Here is a 16,046-nt window from a genome sequence, read left to right as displayed (position 1 = left end):
GCCATTAACCTCGACGCACTTTTTCGCTCGAAACAAAACGGCAGAAATCATGTGGGCCCACGACCTTACACTTGGATTGGCCGAACAAAAGATACAAAAACGAGAGTTGTACTGACGGGTGCGATCATACCAGCACTAATGCACCGGATCCCATCAGAACTCCGCAGCTAAGCGTTTGGGCGAGAGTAGTACTAGGATGGGTGACCTCCCGGGAAGTCCTCGTGTTGCACCCCTTTTTATTTTTATTTTTAGCCTAAAACGTCTAAACTTGGAAACCTCATAACTTTTGAACCGTGAGGAACTACGTCACCCATAGAACCATTGCGGAAAGCCCCAGACACCATAATGGGCGGTGAATAGACGGTGCAATTTTTCGGGCTCAAATTCAGCCAGTTTTGACCCTCAAACGGGCTGCGGAAAGTTACGGCACGTAAAAAGATCGAAAGCGGATTCTCAGGGTGTTTTTGATGCTTTCTAACGCCATTAACCTCGACGCACTTTTCGCTCGAACAAAAACGGCCAGAAAATCATGTGGCCCCACAGCCTTACACTTGGATTGGCCGCGAAAAGATAATGTAAACGAGAGTGTTTTTACTGACGGGTGCGATCATACCAGCACTAATGCACCGGATCCCATCAGAACTCCGCAGCTAAGCGTGCTTGGGCGAGAGTAGTACTAGGATGGGTGACCTCCCGGGAAGTCCTCGTGTTGCACCCTTTTTATTTTTTATTTTTTTTTTGCCTAAAACAAGTCTAAACTTGGAAACCTCATAACTTTTGAACCGTGAGGAACTACGTCCCCATAGCACCATTTCGGAAAGCCCCAGAACCATAATGGGCGGTGAATAGACGGTGCCAATTTTTCGGGCTCAAATTCAGCCGTTTTGACCCTCAAACGGATGCAGAAAGTTATGGCACGTAAAAAAGATCGAAAGCATTTTCTCAGGGTGTTTTTGATGCTTTCTGAACGCCATTAACCTCGACGCACTTTTTTTCGCAAACAAAACGGCCAGAAAATCATGTGGGCCCCATCCTCACACTTGGATTGGCCGCGAAAAGGGTATATAAAACGAGAGTGATGTACTGACGGGTGCGATCATACCAGCACTAATGCACTGGATCCCATCAGAACTCCGCAGTTAAGCGTGCTTGGGCGAGTAGTACTAGGATGGGTGACCTCCCGGGAAGTCCTCGTGTTGCACCCTTTTATTTTTTATTTTTTTTTTTTCAGCCTAAAAAAGTCTAAACTTGGAAACCTCATAACTTTTGAACCGTGAGGAACTACGTCGCCCATAACACCATTTCGGAAAGCCCAGAAACCATAATGGGCGGTGAATAGACGGTGCAATTTTCGGGCTCAAATTCAGCCGTTTTGACCCTCAAACGGGATGCAGAAAGTTACGGCACGTAAAAAAGATCGAAAGCGGATTCTCAGGGTGTTTTGATGCTTTCTTAACGCCATTAACCTCGACGCACTTTTTCGCTCAAACAAAACGGCAAGAAAATCATGTGGGCCCCACGGCCTTACACTTGGATTGGCCGAAAAAAAAGAATACGAAAAGCGAGTGATGTACTGACGGGTGCGATCATACCAGCACTAATGCACCGGATCCCATCAGAACTCCGCAGCTAAGCGTGCTTTGGCGAGAGTAGTACTAGGATGGGTGACCTCCCGGGAAGTCCTCGTGTTGCACCCCTTTTTATTTTTTTTTTTTTAGCCTAAAAAACGAGTCTAAACTTGGAAACCTCATAACTTTTGAACCGTGAGGAACTACGTCGCCCATAGCACCATTGCGGAACCCCAGAAACCATAATGGGCGGTGAATAGACGGTGCCATTTTTCGGGCTCAAATTCAGCCGTTTTGACCCTCAAACGGGCTGCGGAAAATTTGGCACGTAAAAAAGATCGAAAGCGGTTTCTCAGGGTGTTTTTGATGCTTTCTTAACGCCATTAACCTCGACGCACTTTTTCGCTCGAAACAAACGGCAAGAAATCATGTGGGCCCCACGGCCTTACACTTGGATTGGCCGGAAAAAGATATAGAAACGAGATGTTGTACTGACGGGTGCGATCATACCAGCACTAATGCACCGGATCCCATCAGAACTCCGCAGTTAAGCGTGCTGCTGGCGAGAGTAGTACTAGGATGGGTGACCTCCCGGGAAGTCCTCGTGTTGCACCCCTTTTTATTTTTAATTTTTTTTTTGCATCCTAAAACGAGTCTAAACTTGGAAACCTCATAACTTTTGAACCGTGAGGAACTACGTCGCCCATAGCACCATTTCGGAAAGCCCCAGAAACCATAATGGGCGGTGAATAGGCGGGCCAATTTTTCGGGCTCAAATTCAGCGTTTTGACCCTCAAACGGGCTGCGGAAAGTTTTGGCACGTAAAAAAGATCGAAAGCGGATTCTCAGGGTGTTTTTGATGCTTTCTAACGCCATTAACCTCGACGCACTTTTTCGCTCGAAACAAAACGGCAAGAAAATCATGTGGGCCCCCGCCTTACACTTGGATTGGCCGCGAAAGGGATGTAGAAACGAGAGTGATGTACTGACGGGTGCGATCATACCAGCACTAATGCACCGGATCCCATCAGAACTCCGCAGCTAAGCGTGCTTGGGCGAGAGTAGTACTAGGATGGGTGACCTCCCCGGGAAGTCCTCGTGTTGCACCCTTTTTATTTTTTAATTTTTTTTTGCATCCTAAAACGAGTCTAAACTTGGAAACCTCATAACTTTTGAACCGTGAGGAACTACGTCGCCCATAGCACCATTCGGAAAGCCCCAGAAACCATAATGGGCGGTGAATAGGCGGTGCCAATTTTTCGGGCTCAAATTCAGCCGTTTTGACCCTCAAACGGGCTGCGGAAAGTTTTGGCACGTAAAAAAGATCGAAAGCGGATTCTCAGGGGTTTTGATGCTTTCTGAACGCCATTAACCTCGACGCACTTTTTCGCTCGAAAAAAAACGGCAAGAAAATCATGTGGCCCCACGCCTCACACTTGGATTGGCCGCGAAAAGGATATGTAGAAACGAGAGTGATGTACTGACGGGTGCGATCATACCAGCACTAATGCACCGGATCCCATCAGAACTCCGCAGTTAAGCGTGCTTGGGCGAGAGTAGTACTAGGATGGGTGACCTCCCGGGAAGTCCTCGTGTTGCACCCCTTTTTATTTTTTAATTTTTTTTTGCATCCTAAAACGAGTCTAAACTTGGAAACCTCATAACTTTTGAACCGTGAGGAACTACGTCGCCCATAGCACCATTTCGGAAAGGCCCAGAAACCATAATGGGCGTGAATAGGCGGTGCCAATTTTTCGGGCTCAAATTCAGCCGTTTTGACCCTCAAACGGGCTGCGGAAAGTTTTGGCACGTAAAAAAGATCGAAAGCGGATTTCTCAGGGTGTTTTGATGCTTTCTGAACGCCATTAACCTCGACGCACTTTTTCGCTCGAAACAAAACGGCAGAAAATCATGTGGGCCCCAGGCCTTACACTTGGATTGGCCGGAAAAGGATATGTAGAAACGAGAGTGATGTACTGACGGGTGCGATCATACCAGCACTAATGCACCGGATCCCATCAGAACTCCGCAGTTAAGCGTGCTTGGGCGAGAGTAGTACTAGGATGGGTGACCTCCCGGGAAGTCCTCGTGTTGCACCCCTTTTTATTTTTTATTTTTTTTTTTTTTCATCCTAAAACGAGTCTAAACTTGGAAACCTCATAACTTTTGAACCGTGAGGAACTACGTCGCCCATAGCACCATTTCGGAAAGCCCCAGAAACCATAATGGGCGGTGAATAGGCGGTGCCAATTTTTCGGGCTCAAATTCAGCCGTTTTGACCCTCAAACGGGCTGCGGAAAGTTTTGGCACGTAAAAAAGATCGAAAGCGGATTCTCAGGGTGTTTTTGATGCTTTCTGAACGCCATTAACCTCGACGCACTTTTTCGCTCGAAACAAAACGGCAAGAAAATCATGTGGGTCCCACGGCCTCACACTTGGATTGGCCGCGAAAAGGGTATGTAGAAACGAGAGTGATGTACTGACGGGTGCGATCATACCAGCACTAATGCACCGGATCCCATCAGAACTCCGCAGTTAAGCGTGCTTGGGCGAGAGTAGTACTAGGATGGGTGACCTCCCGGGAAGTCCTCGTGTTGCACCCCTTTTTATTTTTAATTTTTTTTTTTTTCATCCTAAAACAAGTCTAAACTTGGAAACCTCATAACTTTTGAACCGTGAGGAACTACGTCGCCCATAGCACCATTTCGGAAAGCCCCAGAAACCATAATGGGCGGTGAATAGGCGGTGCCAATTTTTCGGGCTCAAATTCAGCCGTTTTGACCCTCAAACGGGCTGCGGAAAGTTTTGGCACGTAAAAAAGATCGAAAGCGGATTCTCAGGGTGTTTTTGATGCTTTCTGAACGCCATTAACCTCGACGCACTTTTTCGCTCGAAACAAAACGGCAAGAAAATCATGTGGGTCCCACGGCCTCACACTTGGATTGGCCGCGAAAAGGGTATGTAGAAACGAGAGTGATGTACTGACGGGTGCGATCATACCAGCACTAATGCACCGGATCCCATCAGAACTCCGCAGTAAGCGTGCTTGGGCGAGAGTAGTACTAGGATGGGTGACCTCCCGGGAAGTCCTCGTGTTGCACCCGCCCCTTTTTATTTTTTTTTTTTTTTCATCCTAAAACAAGTCTAAACTTGGAAACCTCATAACTTTTGAACCGTGAGGAACTACGTCGCCCATAGCACCATTCGGAAAGCCCCAGAAACCATAATGGGCGGTGAATAGGCGGTGCCAATTTTTCGGGCTCAAATTCAGCCGTTTTGACCCTCAAACGGGCTGCGGAAAGTTTTGGCACGTAAAAAAGATCGAAAGCGGATTCTCAGGGTGTTTTTGATGCTTTCTTAACGCCATTAACCTCGACGCACTTTTTCGCTCGAAACAAAACGGCAAAAATCATGTGGGCCCCACGGCCTCACACTTGGATTGGCCGAAAAGGGTATGTAGAAACGAGAGTGATGTAATGACAGGTGCGATCATACCAGCACTGATGCACCGGATCCCATCAGAACTCCGCAGTTAAGCGTGCTTGGGCGAGAGTAGTACTAGGATGGGTGACCTCCCGGGAAGTCCTCGTGTTGCCCCTTTTATTTTTTATTTTTTTTTTTTTGCATCCTAAAACAAGTCTAAACTTGGAAACCTCATAACTTTTGAACCGTGAGGAACTACGTCGCCCATAGCACCATTTCGGAAAGCCCCAGAAACCATAATGGGCGGTGAATAGGCGGTGCAATTTTTCGGGCTCAAATTCAGCCGTTTTGACCCTCAAACGGGCTGCGGAAAGTTTTGGCACGTAAAAAAGATCGAAAGCGGATTCTCAGGGTGTTTTGATGCTTTCTGAACGCCATTAACCTCGACGCACTTTTTCGCTCGAAACAAAACGGCAGAAAATCATGTGGGCCCACGGCCTCACACTTGGATTGGCCGCGAAAAGGGTAGTAGAAACGAGAGTGATGTACTGACGGGTGCGATCATACCAGCACTAATGCACCGGATCCCATCAGAACTCCGCAGTAAGCGTGCTTGGGCGAGAGTAGTACTAGGATGGGTGACCTCCCGGGAAGTCCTCGTGTTGCACCCCTTTTTTTTAATTTTTTTTTTTGCATCCTAAAACGACTAAACTTGGAAACCTCATAACTTTTGAACCGTGAGGAACTACGTCGCCCATAGCACCATTTCGGAAAGCCCCAGAAACCATAATGGGCGGTGAATAGGCGGTGCCATTTTTCGGGCTCAAATTCAGCCGTTTTGACCCTCAAACGGGCTGCGGAAAGTTTTGGCACGTAAAAAAGATCGAAAGCGGATTCTCAGGGTGTTTTTGATGCTTTCTGAACGCCATTAACCTCGACGCACTTTTTCGCTCGAAACAAAACGGCAAGAAAATCATGTGGGCCCCACGGCCTCACACTTGGATTGGCCGAAAAAGGTATATAGAAACGAGAGTGATGTACTGACGGGTGCGATCATACCAGCACTAATGCACCGGATCCCATCAGAACTCCGCAGTTAAGCGTGCTTGGGCGAGAGTAGTACTAGGATGGGTGACCTCCCGGGAAGTCCTCGTGTTGCACCCCTTTTTATTTTTAATTTTTTTTTTTTGCATCCTAAAACAAGTCTAAACTTGGAAACCTCATAACTTTTGAACCGTGAGGAACTACGTCGCCCATAGCACCATTTCGGAAAGCCCCAGAAACCATAATGGGCGGTGAATAGGCGGTGCCAATTTTTCGGGCTCAAATTCAGCCGTTTTGACCCTCAAACGGGCTGCGGAAAGTTTTGGCACGTAAAAAAGATCGAAAGCGGATTCTCAGGGTGTTTTTGATGCTTTCTGAACGCCATTAACCTCGACGCACTTTTTCGATCGAAACAAAACGGCAAGAAAATCATGTGGGTCCCACGGCCTCACACTTGGATTGGCCGCGAAAAGGGTATGTAGAAACGAGAGTGATGTACTGACGGGTGCGATCATACCAGCACTAATGCACCGGATCCCATCAGAACTCCGCAGTTAAGCGTGCTTGGGCGAGAGTAGTACTAGGATGGGTGACCTCCCGGGAAGTCCTCGTGTTGCACCCCTTTTATTTTTTAATTTTTTTTTTTTTGCATCCTAAAACAAGTCTAAACTTGGAAACCTCATAACTTTTGAACCGTGAGGAACTACGTCGCCCATAGCACCATTTCGGAAAGCCCCAGAAACCATAATGGGCGGTGAATAGGCGGTGCCAATTTTTCGGGCTCAAATTCAGCCGTTTTGACCCTCAAACGGGCTGCGGAAAGTTTTGGCACGTAAAAAAGATCGAAAGCGGATTCTCAGGGTGTTTTTGATGCTTTCTGAACGCCATTAACCTCGACGCACTTTTTCGATCGAAACAAAACGGCAAGAAAATCATGTGGGTCCCACGGCCTCACACTTGGATTGGCCGCGAAAAGGGTATGTAGAAACGAGAGTGATGTACTGACGGGTGCGATCATACCAGCACTAATGCACCGGATCCCATCAGAACTCCGCAGTTAAGCGTGCTTGGGCGAGAGTAGTACTAGGATGGGTGACCTCCCGGGAAGTCCTCGTGTTGCACCCCTTTTTATTTTTTAATTTTTTTTTTTGCATCCTAAAACAAGTCTAAACTTGGAAACCTCATAACTTTTGAACCGTGAGGAACTACGTCGCCCATAGCACCATTTCGGAAATCCCCAGAAACCATAATGGGCGGTGAATAGGCGGTGCCAATTTTTCGGGCTCAAATTCAGCCGTTTTGACCCTCAAACGGGCTGCGGAAAGTTTTGGCACGTAAAAAAGATCGAAAGCGGATTCTCAGGGTGTTTTTGATGCTTTCTGAACGCCATTAACCTCGACGCACTTTTTCGATCGAAACAAAACGGCAAGAAAATCATGTGGGTCCCACGGCCTCACACTTGGATTGGCCGCGAAAAGGGTATGTAGAAACGAGAGTGATGTACTGACGGGTGCGATCATACCAGCACTAATGCACCGGATCCCATCAGAACTCCGCAGTTAAGCGTGCTTGGGCGAGAGTAGTACTAGGATGGGTGACCTCCCGGGAAGTCCTCGTGTTGCACCCCTTTTTATTTTTTTTTTTTTTTTTTTTGCATCCTAAAACAAGTCTAAACTTGGAAACCTCATAACTTTTGAACCGTGAGGAACTACGTCGCCCATAGCACCATTTCGGAAAGCCCCAGAAACCATAATGGGCGGTGAATAGGCGGTGCCAATTTTTCGGGCTCAAATTCAGCCGTTTTGACCCTCAAACGGGCTGCGGAAAGTTTTGGCACGTAAAAAAGATCGAAAGCGGATTCTCAGGGTGTTTTTGATGCTTTCTGAACGCCATTAACCTCGACGCACTTTTTCGATCGAAACAAAACGGCAAGAAAATCATGTGGGTCCCACGGCCTCACACTTGGATTGGCCGCGAAAAGGGTATGTAGAAACGAGAGTGATGTACTGACGGGTGCGATCATACCAGCACTAATGCACCGGATCCCATCAGAACTCCGCAGTTAAGCGTGCTTGGGCGAGAGTAGTACTAGGATGGGTGACCTCCCGGGAAGTCCTCGTGTTGCACCCCTTTTTATTTTTTAATTTTTTTTTTTTTTGCATCCTAAAACAAGTCTAAACTTGGAAACCTCATAACTTTTGAACCGTGAGGAACTACGTCGCCCATAGCACCATTTCGGAAAGCCCCAGAAACCATAATGGGCGGTGAATAGGCGGTGCCAATTTTTCGGGCTCAAATTCAGCCGTTTTGACCCTCAAACGGGCTGCGGAAAGTTTTGGCACGTAAAAAAGATCGAAAGCGGATTCTCAGGGTGTTTTTGATGCTTTCTGAACGCCATTAACCTCGACGCACTTTTTCGATCGAAACAAAACGGCAAGAAAATCATGTGGGTCCCACGGCCTCACACTTGGATTGGCCGCGAAAAGGGTATGTAGAAACGAGAGTGATGTACTGACGGGTGCGATCATACCAGCACTAATGCACCGGATCCCATCAGAACTCCGCAGTTAAGCGTGCTTGGGCGAGAGTAGTACTAGGATGGGTGACCTCCCGGGAAGTCCTCGTGTTGCACCCCTTTTTATTTTTTAATTTTTTTTTTTTTTGCATCCTAAAACAAGTCTAAACTTGGAAACCTCATAACTTTTGAACCGTGAGGAACTACGTCGCCCATAGCACCATTTCGGAAAGCCCCAGAAACCATAATGGGCGGTGAATAGGCGGTGCCAATTTTTCGGGCTCAAATTCAGCCGTTTTGACCCTCAAACGGGCTGCGGAAAGTTTTGGCACGTAAAAAAGATCGAAAGCGGATTCTCAGGGTGTTTTTGATGCTTTCTGAACGCCATTAACCTCGACGCACTTTTTCGATCGAAAAAAAACGGCAAGAAAATCATGTGGATCCCATGGCCTCACACTTGGATTGGCCGCGAAAAGGGTATGTAGAAACGAGAGTGATGTACTGACGGGTGCGATCATACCAGCACTAATGCACCGGATCCCATCAGAACTCCGCAGTTAAGCGTGCTTGGGCGAGAGTAGTACTAGGATGGGTGACCTCCCGGGAAGTCCTCGTGTTGCACCCCTTTTTATTTTTTAATTTTTTTTTTTTTGCATCCTAAAACAAGTCTAAACTTGGAAACCTCATAACTTTTGAACCGTGAGGAACTACGTCGCCCATAGCACCATTTCGGAAAGCCCCAGAAACCATAATGGGCGGTGAATAGGCGGTGCCAATTTTTCGGGCTCAAATTCAGCCGTTTTGACCCTCAAACGGGCTGCGGAAAGTTTTGGCACGTAAAAAAGATCGAAAGCGGATTCTCAGGGTGTTTTTGATGCTTTCTGAACGCCATTAACCTCGACGCACTTTTTCGATCGAAACAAAACGGCAAGAAAATCATGTGGGTCCCACGGCCTCACACTTGGATTGGCCGCGAAAAGGGTATGTAGAAACGAGAGTGATGTACTGACGGGTGCGATCATACCAGCACTAATGCACCGGATCCCATCAGAACTCCGCAGTTAAGCGTGCTTGGGCGAGAGTAGTACTAGGATGGGTGACCTCCCGGGAAGTCCTCGTGTTGCACCCCTTTTTATTTTTTAATTTTTTTTTTTTTGCATCCTAAAACAAGTCTAAACTTGGAAACCTCATAACTTTTGAACCGTGAGGAACTACGTCGCCCATAGCACCATTTCGGAAAGCCCCAGAAACCATAATGGGCGGTGAATAGGCGGTGCCAATTTTTCGGGCTCAAATTCAGCCGTTTTGACCCTCAAACGGGCTGCGGAAAGTTTTGGCACTTAAAAAAGATCGAAAGCGGATTCTCAGGGTGTTTTTGATGCTTTCTGAACGCCATTAACCTCGACGCACTTTTTCGATCGAAACAAAACGGCAAGAAAATCATGTGGGTCCCACGGCCTCACACTTGGATTGGCCGCGAAAAGGGTATGTAGAAACGAGAGTGATGTACTGACGGGTGCGATCATACCAGCACTAATGCACCGGATCCCATCAGAACTCCGCAGTTAAGCGTGCTTGGGCGAGAGTAGTACTAGGATGGGTGACCTCCCGGGAAGTCCTCGTGTTGCACCCCTTTTTATTTTTTAATTTTTTTTTTTTTTGCATCCTAAAACAAGTCTAAACTTGGAAACCTCATAACTTTTGAACCGTGAGGAACTACGTCGCCCATAGCACCATTTCGGAAAGCCCCAGAAACCATAATGGGCGGTGAATAGGCGGTGCCAATTTTTCGGGCTCAAATTCAGCCGTTTTGACCCTCAAACGGGCTGCGGAAAGTTTTGGCACGTAAAAAAGATCGAAAGCGGATTCTCAGGGTGTTTTTGATGTTTTCTGAACGCCATTAACCTCGACGCACTTTTTCGATCGAAAAAAAACGGCAAGAAAATCATGTGGATCCCATGGCCTCACACTTGGATTGGCCGCGAAAAGGGTATGTAGAAACGAGAGTGATGTACTGACGGGTGCGATCATACCAGCACTAATGCACCGGATCCCATCAGAACTCCGCAGTTAAGCGTGCTTGGGCGAGAGTAGTACTAGGATGGGTGACCTCCCGGGAAGTCCTCGTGTTGCACCCCTTTTTATTTTTTATTTTTTTTTTTTTGCATCCTAAAACAAGTCTAAACTTGGAAACCTCATAACTTTTGAACCGTGAGGAACTACGTCGCCCATAGCACCATTTCGGAAAGCCCCAGAAACCATAATGGGCGGTGAATAGGCGGTGCCAATTTTTCGGGCTCAAATTCAGCCGTTTTGACCCTCAAACGGGCTGCGGAAAGTTTTGGCACGTAAAAAAGATCGAAAGCGGATTCTCAGGGTGTTTTTGATGCTTTCTGAACGCCATTAACCTCGACGCACTTTTTCGATCGAAACAAAACGGCAAGAAAATCATGTGGGTCCCATGGCCTCACACTTGGATTGGCCGCGAAAAGGGTATGTAGAAACGAGAGTGATGTACTGACGGGTGCGATCATACCAGCACTAATGCACCGGATCCCATCAGAACTCCGCAGTTAAGCGTGCTTGGGCGAGAGTAGTACTAGGATGGGTGACCTCCCGGGAAGTCCTCGTGTTGCACCCCTTTTTATTTTTTAATTTTTTTTTTTTTGCATCCTAAAACAAGTCTAAACTTGGAAACCTCATAACTTTTGAACCGTGAGGAACTACGTCGCCCATAGCACCATTTCGGAAAGCCCCAGAAACCATAATGGGCGGTGAATAGGCGGTGCCAATTTTTCGGGCTCAAATTCAGCCGTTTTGACCCTCAAACGGGCTGCGGAAAGTTTTGGCACGTAAAAAAGATCGAAAGCGGATTCTCAGGGTGTTTTTGATGCTTTCTGAACGCCATTAACCTCGACGCACTTTTTCGATCGAAACAAAACGGCAAGAAAATCATGTGGGTCCCATGGCCTCACACTTGGATTGGCCGCGAAAAGGGTATGTAGAAACGAGAGTGATGTACTGACGGGTGCGATCATACCAGCACTAATGCACCGGATCCCATCAGAACTCCGCAGTTAAGCGTGCTTGGGCGAGAGTAGTACTAGGATGGGTGACCTCCCGGGAAGTCCTCGTGTTGCACCCCTTTTTATTTTTTAATTTTTTTTTTTTTGCATCCTAAAACAAGTCTAAACTTGGAAACCTCATAACTTTTGAACCGTGAGGAACTACGTCGCCCATAGCACCATTTCGGAAAGCCCCAGAAACCATAATGGGCGGTGAATAGGCGGTGCCAATTTTTCGGGCTCAAATTCAGCCGTTTTGACCCTCAAACGGGCTGCGGAAAGTTTTGGCACGTAAAAAAGATCGAAAGCGGATTCTCAGGGTGTTTTTGATGCTTTCTGAACGCCATTAACCTCGACGCACTTTTTCGATCGAAAAAAACGGCAAGAAAATCATGTGGGTCCCATGGCCTCACACTTGGATTGGCCGCGAAAAGGGTATGTAGAAACGAGAGTGATGTACTGACGGGTGCGATCATACCAGCACTAATGCACCGGATCCCATCAGAACTCCGCAGTTAAGCGTGCTTGGGCGAGAGTAGTACTAGGATGGGTGACCTCCCGGGAAGTCCTCGTGTTGCACCCCTTTTTATTTTTTAATTTTTTTTTTTTTGCATCCTAAAACAAGTCTAAACTTGGAAACCTCATAACTTTTGAACCGTGAGGAACTACGTCGCCCATAGCACCATTTCGGAAAGCCCCAGAAACCATAATGGGCGGTGAATAGGCGGTGCCAATTTTTCGGGCTCAAATTCAGCCGTTTTGACCCTCAAACGGGCTGCGGAAAGTTTTGGCACGTAAAAAAGATCGAAAGCGGATTCTCAGGGTGTTTTTGATGTTTTCTGAACGCCATTAACCTCGACGCACTTTTTCGATCGAAAAAAAACGGCAAGAAAATCATGTGGATCCCATGGCCTCACACTTGGATTGGCCGCGAAAAGGGTATGTAGAAACGAGAGTGATGTACTGACGGGTGCGATCATACCAGCACTAATGCACCGGATCCCATCAGAACTCCGCAGTTAAGCGTGCTTGGGCGAGAGTAGTACTAGGATGGGTGACCTCCCGGGAAGTCCTCGTGTTGCACCCCTTTTTATTTTTTAATTTTTTTTTTTTTGCATCCTAAAACAAGTCTAAACTTGGAAACCTCATAACTTTTGAACCGTGAGGAACTACGTCGCCCATAGCACCATTTCGGAAAGCCCCAGAAACCATAATGGGCGGTGAATAGGCGGTGCCAATTTTTCGGGCTCAAATTCAGCCGTTTTGACCCTCAAACGGGCTGCGGAAAGTTTTGGCACGTAAAAAAGATCGAAAGCGGATTCTCAGGGTGTTTTTGATGCTTTCTGAACGCCATTTATCTCGATGCACTTTTTCGATCGAAACAAAACGGCAAGAAAATCATGTGGGTCCCATGGCCTCACACTTGGATTGGCCGCGAAAAGGGTATGTAGAAACGAGAGTGATGTACTGACGGGTGCGATCATACCAGCACTAATGCACCGGATCCCATCAGAACTCCGCAGTTAAGCGTGCTTGGGCGAGAGTAGTACTAGGATGGGTGACCTCCCGGGAAGTCCTCGTGTTGCACCCCTTTTTATTTTTTAATTTTTTTTTTTTTGCATCCTAAAACAAGTCTAAACTTGGAAACCTCATAACTTTTGAACCGTGAGGAACTACGTCGCCCATAGCACCATTTCGGAAAGCCCCAGAAACCATAATGGGCGGTGAATAGGCGGTGCCAATTTTTCGGGCTCAAATTCAGCCGTTTTGACCCTCAAACGGGCTGCGGAAAGTTTTGGCACGTAAAAAAGATCGAAAGCGGATTCTCAGGGTGTTTTTGATGCTTTCTGAACGCCATTTACCTCGACGCACTTTTTCGATCGAAACAAAACGGCAAGAAAATCATGTGGGTCCCATGGCCTCACACTTGGATTGGCCGCGAAAAGGGTATGTAGAAACGAGAGTGATGTACTGACGGGTGCGATCATACCAGCACTAATGCACCGGATCCCATCAGAACTCCGCAGTTAAGCGTGCTTGGGCGAGAGTAGTACTAGGATGGGTGACCTCCCGGGAAGTCCTCGTGTTGCACCCCTTTTTATTTTTTAATTTTTTTTTTTTTGCATCCTAAAACAAGTCTAAACTTGGAAACCTCATAACTTTTGAACCGTGAGGAACTACGTCGCCCATAGCACCATTTCGGAAAGCCCCAGAAACCATAATGGGCGGTGAATAGGCGGTGCCAATTTTTCGGGCTCAAATTCAGCCGTTTTGACCCTCAAACGGGCTGCGGAAAGTTTTGGCACGTAAAAAAGATCGAAAGCGGATTCTCAGGGTGTTTTTGATGCTTTCTGAACGCCATTAACCTCGACGCACTTTTTCGATCGAAACAAAACGGCAAGAAAATCATGTGGGTCCCACGGCCTCACACTTGGATTGGCCGCGAAAAGGGTATGTAGAAACGAGAGTGATGTACTGACGGGTGCGATCATACCAGCACTAATGCACCGGATCCCATCAGAACTCCGCAGTTAAGCGTGCTTGGGCGAGAGTAGTACTAGGATGGGTGACCTCCCGGGAAGTCCTCGTGTTGCACCCCTTTTTATTTTTTAATTTTTTTTTTTTTGCATCCTAAAACAAGTCTAAACTTGGAAACCTCATAACTTTTGAACCGTGAGGAACTACGTCGCCCATAGCACCATTTCGGAAAGCCCCAGAAACCATAATGGGCGGTGAATAGGCGGTGCCAATTTTTCGGGCTCAAATTCAGCCGTTTTGACCCTCAAACGGGCTGCGGAAAGTTTTGGCACGTAAAAAAGATCGAAAGCGGATTCTCAGGGTGTTTTTGATGCTTTCTGAACGCCATTAACCTCGACGCACTTTTTCGATCGAAACAAAACGGCAAGAAAATCATGTGGGTCCCACGGCCTCACACTTGGATTGGCCGCGAAAAGGGTATGTAGAAACGAGAGTGATGTACTGACGGGTGCGATCATACCAGCACTAATGCACCGGATCCCATCAGAACTCCGCAGTTAAGCGTGCTTGGGCGAGAGTAGTACTAGGATGGGTGACCTCCCGGGAAGTCCTCGTGTTGCACCCCTTTTTATTTTTTAATTTTTTTTTTTTTGCATCCTAAAACAAGTCTAAACTTGGAAACCTCATAACTTTTGAACCGTGAGGAACTACGTCGCCCATAGCACCATTTCGGAAAGCCCCAGAAACCATAATGGGCGGTGAATAGGCGGTGCCAATTTTTCGGGCTCAAATTCAGCCGTTTTGACCCTCAAACGGGCTGCGGAAAGTTTTGGCACGTAAAAAAGATCGAAAGCGGATTCTCAGGGTGTTTTTGATGTTTTCTGAACGCCATTAACCTCGACGCACTTTTTCGATCGAAAAAAAACGGCAAGAAAATCATGTGGATCCCATGGCCTCACACTTGGATTGGCCGCGAAAAGGGTATGTAGAAACGAGAGTGATGTACTGACGGGTGCGATCATACCAGCACTAATGCACCGGATCCCATCAGAACTCCGCAGTTAAGCGTGCTTGGGCGAGAGTAGTACTAGGATGGGTGACCTCCCGGGAAGTCCTCGTGTTGCACCCCTTTTTATTTTTTAATTTTTTTTTTTTTGCATCCTAAAACAAGTCTAAACTTGGAAACCTCATAACTTTTGAACCGTGAGGAACTACGTCGCCCATAGCACCATTTCGGAAAGCCCCAGAAACCATAATGGGCGGTGAATAGGCGGTGCCAATTTTTCGGGCTCAAATTCAGCCGTTTTGACCCTCAAACGGGCTGCGGAAAGTTTTGGCACGTAAAAAAGATCGAAAGCGGATTCTCAGGGTGTTTTTGATGCTTTCTGAACGCCATTAACCTCGACGCACTTTTTCGATCGAAACAAAACGGCAAGAAAATCATGTGGGTCCCATGGCCTCACACTTGGATTGGCCGCGAAAAGGGTATGTAGAAACGAGAGTGATGTACTGACGGGTGCGATCATACCAGCACTAATGCACCGGATCCCATCAGAACTCCGCAGTTAAGCGTGCTTGGGCGAGAGTAGTACTAGGATGGGTGACCTCCCGGGAAGTCCTCGTGTTGCACCCCTTTTTATTTTTTAATTTTTTTTTTTTTTGCATCCTAAAACAAGTCTAAACTTGGAAACCTCATAACTTTTGAACCGTGAGGAACTACGTCGCCCATAGCACCATTTCGGAAAGCCCCAGAAACCATAATGGGCGGTGAATAGGCGGTGCCAATTTTTCGGGCTCAAATTCAGCCGTTTTGACCCTCAAACGGGCTGCGGAAAGTTTTGGCACGTAAAAAAGATCGAAAGCGGATTCTCAGGGTGTTTTTGATGCTTTCTGAACGCCATTAACCTCGACGCACTTTTTCGATCGAAACAAAACGGCAAGAAAATCATGTGG

At 47.1% G+C, this 16,046-nt stretch overlaps 32 non-coding genes across 32 annotated transcripts; all 32 read left to right on the top strand.

Moving 5' to 3' along the window:
- The first annotated feature begins 116 nt into the window (after positions 1-116).
- Positions 117-233, top strand: LOC125607473. The gene has a single exon (XR_007338631.1). It is a non-coding gene; the product is annotated as a 5S ribosomal RNA (ribosomal RNA).
- Positions 234-599: 366 nt separating this feature from the next.
- LOC125607360 lies at positions 600-718 on the top strand. The gene has a single exon (XR_007338520.1). It is a non-coding gene; the product is annotated as a 5S ribosomal RNA (ribosomal RNA).
- A 370-nt stretch (positions 719-1,088) lies between these two features.
- On the top strand, positions 1,089-1,205 carry LOC125607447. The gene has a single exon (XR_007338606.1). It is a non-coding gene; the product is annotated as a 5S ribosomal RNA (ribosomal RNA).
- A 373-nt stretch (positions 1,206-1,578) lies between these two features.
- Positions 1,579-1,697, top strand: LOC125607364. Its single transcript, XR_007338524.1, has one exon. It is a non-coding gene; the product is annotated as a 5S ribosomal RNA (ribosomal RNA).
- Positions 1,698-2,064: 367 nt separating this feature from the next.
- Positions 2,065-2,184, top strand: LOC125607458. The gene has a single exon (XR_007338617.1). It is a non-coding gene; the product is annotated as a 5S ribosomal RNA (ribosomal RNA).
- Positions 2,185-2,558: 374 nt separating this feature from the next.
- Positions 2,559-2,678, top strand: LOC125607365. The gene has a single exon (XR_007338525.1). It is a non-coding gene; the product is annotated as a 5S ribosomal RNA (ribosomal RNA).
- A 375-nt stretch (positions 2,679-3,053) lies between these two features.
- LOC125607357 lies at positions 3,054-3,172 on the top strand. Its single transcript, XR_007338517.1, has one exon. It is a non-coding gene; the product is annotated as a 5S ribosomal RNA (ribosomal RNA).
- A 377-nt stretch (positions 3,173-3,549) lies between these two features.
- On the top strand, positions 3,550-3,668 carry LOC125607355. The gene has a single exon (XR_007338515.1). It is a non-coding gene; the product is annotated as a 5S ribosomal RNA (ribosomal RNA).
- Positions 3,669-4,052: 384 nt separating this feature from the next.
- On the top strand, positions 4,053-4,171 carry LOC125607354. The gene has a single exon (XR_007338514.1). It is a non-coding gene; the product is annotated as a 5S ribosomal RNA (ribosomal RNA).
- A 383-nt stretch (positions 4,172-4,554) lies between these two features.
- LOC125607448 lies at positions 4,555-4,672 on the top strand. Its single transcript, XR_007338607.1, has one exon. It is a non-coding gene; the product is annotated as a 5S ribosomal RNA (ribosomal RNA).
- Positions 4,673-5,049: 377 nt separating this feature from the next.
- On the top strand, positions 5,050-5,168 carry LOC125607363. The gene has a single exon (XR_007338523.1). It is a non-coding gene; the product is annotated as a 5S ribosomal RNA (ribosomal RNA).
- A 376-nt stretch (positions 5,169-5,544) lies between these two features.
- On the top strand, positions 5,545-5,662 carry LOC125607369. Its single transcript, XR_007338529.1, has one exon. It is a non-coding gene; the product is annotated as a 5S ribosomal RNA (ribosomal RNA).
- Positions 5,663-6,036: 374 nt separating this feature from the next.
- LOC125607352 lies at positions 6,037-6,155 on the top strand. The gene has a single exon (XR_007338512.1). It is a non-coding gene; the product is annotated as a 5S ribosomal RNA (ribosomal RNA).
- Positions 6,156-6,538: 383 nt separating this feature from the next.
- LOC125607342 lies at positions 6,539-6,657 on the top strand. Its single transcript, XR_007338502.1, has one exon. It is a non-coding gene; the product is annotated as a 5S ribosomal RNA (ribosomal RNA).
- Positions 6,658-7,041: 384 nt separating this feature from the next.
- On the top strand, positions 7,042-7,160 carry LOC125607331. The gene has a single exon (XR_007338491.1). It is a non-coding gene; the product is annotated as a 5S ribosomal RNA (ribosomal RNA).
- Positions 7,161-7,543: 383 nt separating this feature from the next.
- On the top strand, positions 7,544-7,662 carry LOC125607839. Its single transcript, XR_007338895.1, has one exon. It is a non-coding gene; the product is annotated as a 5S ribosomal RNA (ribosomal RNA).
- A 384-nt stretch (positions 7,663-8,046) lies between these two features.
- Positions 8,047-8,165, top strand: LOC125607828. The gene has a single exon (XR_007338889.1). It is a non-coding gene; the product is annotated as a 5S ribosomal RNA (ribosomal RNA).
- A 386-nt stretch (positions 8,166-8,551) lies between these two features.
- On the top strand, positions 8,552-8,670 carry LOC125607817. The gene has a single exon (XR_007338883.1). It is a non-coding gene; the product is annotated as a 5S ribosomal RNA (ribosomal RNA).
- A 386-nt stretch (positions 8,671-9,056) lies between these two features.
- Positions 9,057-9,175, top strand: LOC125607806. Its single transcript, XR_007338871.1, has one exon. It is a non-coding gene; the product is annotated as a 5S ribosomal RNA (ribosomal RNA).
- Positions 9,176-9,560: 385 nt separating this feature from the next.
- LOC125607795 lies at positions 9,561-9,679 on the top strand. The gene has a single exon (XR_007338862.1). It is a non-coding gene; the product is annotated as a 5S ribosomal RNA (ribosomal RNA).
- A 385-nt stretch (positions 9,680-10,064) lies between these two features.
- On the top strand, positions 10,065-10,183 carry LOC125607783. The gene has a single exon (XR_007338852.1). It is a non-coding gene; the product is annotated as a 5S ribosomal RNA (ribosomal RNA).
- A 386-nt stretch (positions 10,184-10,569) lies between these two features.
- LOC125607772 lies at positions 10,570-10,688 on the top strand. Its single transcript, XR_007338842.1, has one exon. It is a non-coding gene; the product is annotated as a 5S ribosomal RNA (ribosomal RNA).
- Positions 10,689-11,072: 384 nt separating this feature from the next.
- On the top strand, positions 11,073-11,191 carry LOC125607761. Its single transcript, XR_007338831.1, has one exon. It is a non-coding gene; the product is annotated as a 5S ribosomal RNA (ribosomal RNA).
- Positions 11,192-11,576: 385 nt separating this feature from the next.
- LOC125607750 lies at positions 11,577-11,695 on the top strand. Its single transcript, XR_007338820.1, has one exon. It is a non-coding gene; the product is annotated as a 5S ribosomal RNA (ribosomal RNA).
- Positions 11,696-12,079: 384 nt separating this feature from the next.
- Positions 12,080-12,198, top strand: LOC125607739. The gene has a single exon (XR_007338809.1). It is a non-coding gene; the product is annotated as a 5S ribosomal RNA (ribosomal RNA).
- A 385-nt stretch (positions 12,199-12,583) lies between these two features.
- Positions 12,584-12,702, top strand: LOC125607728. The gene has a single exon (XR_007338798.1). It is a non-coding gene; the product is annotated as a 5S ribosomal RNA (ribosomal RNA).
- Positions 12,703-13,087: 385 nt separating this feature from the next.
- On the top strand, positions 13,088-13,206 carry LOC125607717. Its single transcript, XR_007338788.1, has one exon. It is a non-coding gene; the product is annotated as a 5S ribosomal RNA (ribosomal RNA).
- A 385-nt stretch (positions 13,207-13,591) lies between these two features.
- On the top strand, positions 13,592-13,710 carry LOC125607706. The gene has a single exon (XR_007338777.1). It is a non-coding gene; the product is annotated as a 5S ribosomal RNA (ribosomal RNA).
- A 385-nt stretch (positions 13,711-14,095) lies between these two features.
- LOC125607695 lies at positions 14,096-14,214 on the top strand. The gene has a single exon (XR_007338766.1). It is a non-coding gene; the product is annotated as a 5S ribosomal RNA (ribosomal RNA).
- Positions 14,215-14,599: 385 nt separating this feature from the next.
- LOC125607684 lies at positions 14,600-14,718 on the top strand. Its single transcript, XR_007338757.1, has one exon. It is a non-coding gene; the product is annotated as a 5S ribosomal RNA (ribosomal RNA).
- Positions 14,719-15,103: 385 nt separating this feature from the next.
- On the top strand, positions 15,104-15,222 carry LOC125607674. The gene has a single exon (XR_007338748.1). It is a non-coding gene; the product is annotated as a 5S ribosomal RNA (ribosomal RNA).
- A 385-nt stretch (positions 15,223-15,607) lies between these two features.
- LOC125607668 lies at positions 15,608-15,726 on the top strand. Its single transcript, XR_007338743.1, has one exon. It is a non-coding gene; the product is annotated as a 5S ribosomal RNA (ribosomal RNA).
- The last annotated feature ends 320 nt before the right edge of the window (positions 15,727-16,046 follow it).

Source organism: Brassica napus, chromosome A3 (assembly GCF_020379485.1).
Source record: "Brassica napus cultivar Da-Ae chromosome A3, Da-Ae, whole genome shotgun sequence".
NCBI classification, from domain to species: domain Eukaryota; kingdom Viridiplantae; phylum Streptophyta; class Magnoliopsida; order Brassicales; family Brassicaceae; genus Brassica; species Brassica napus.
This window is presented reverse-complemented; position numbering and strand designations above follow the sequence as displayed.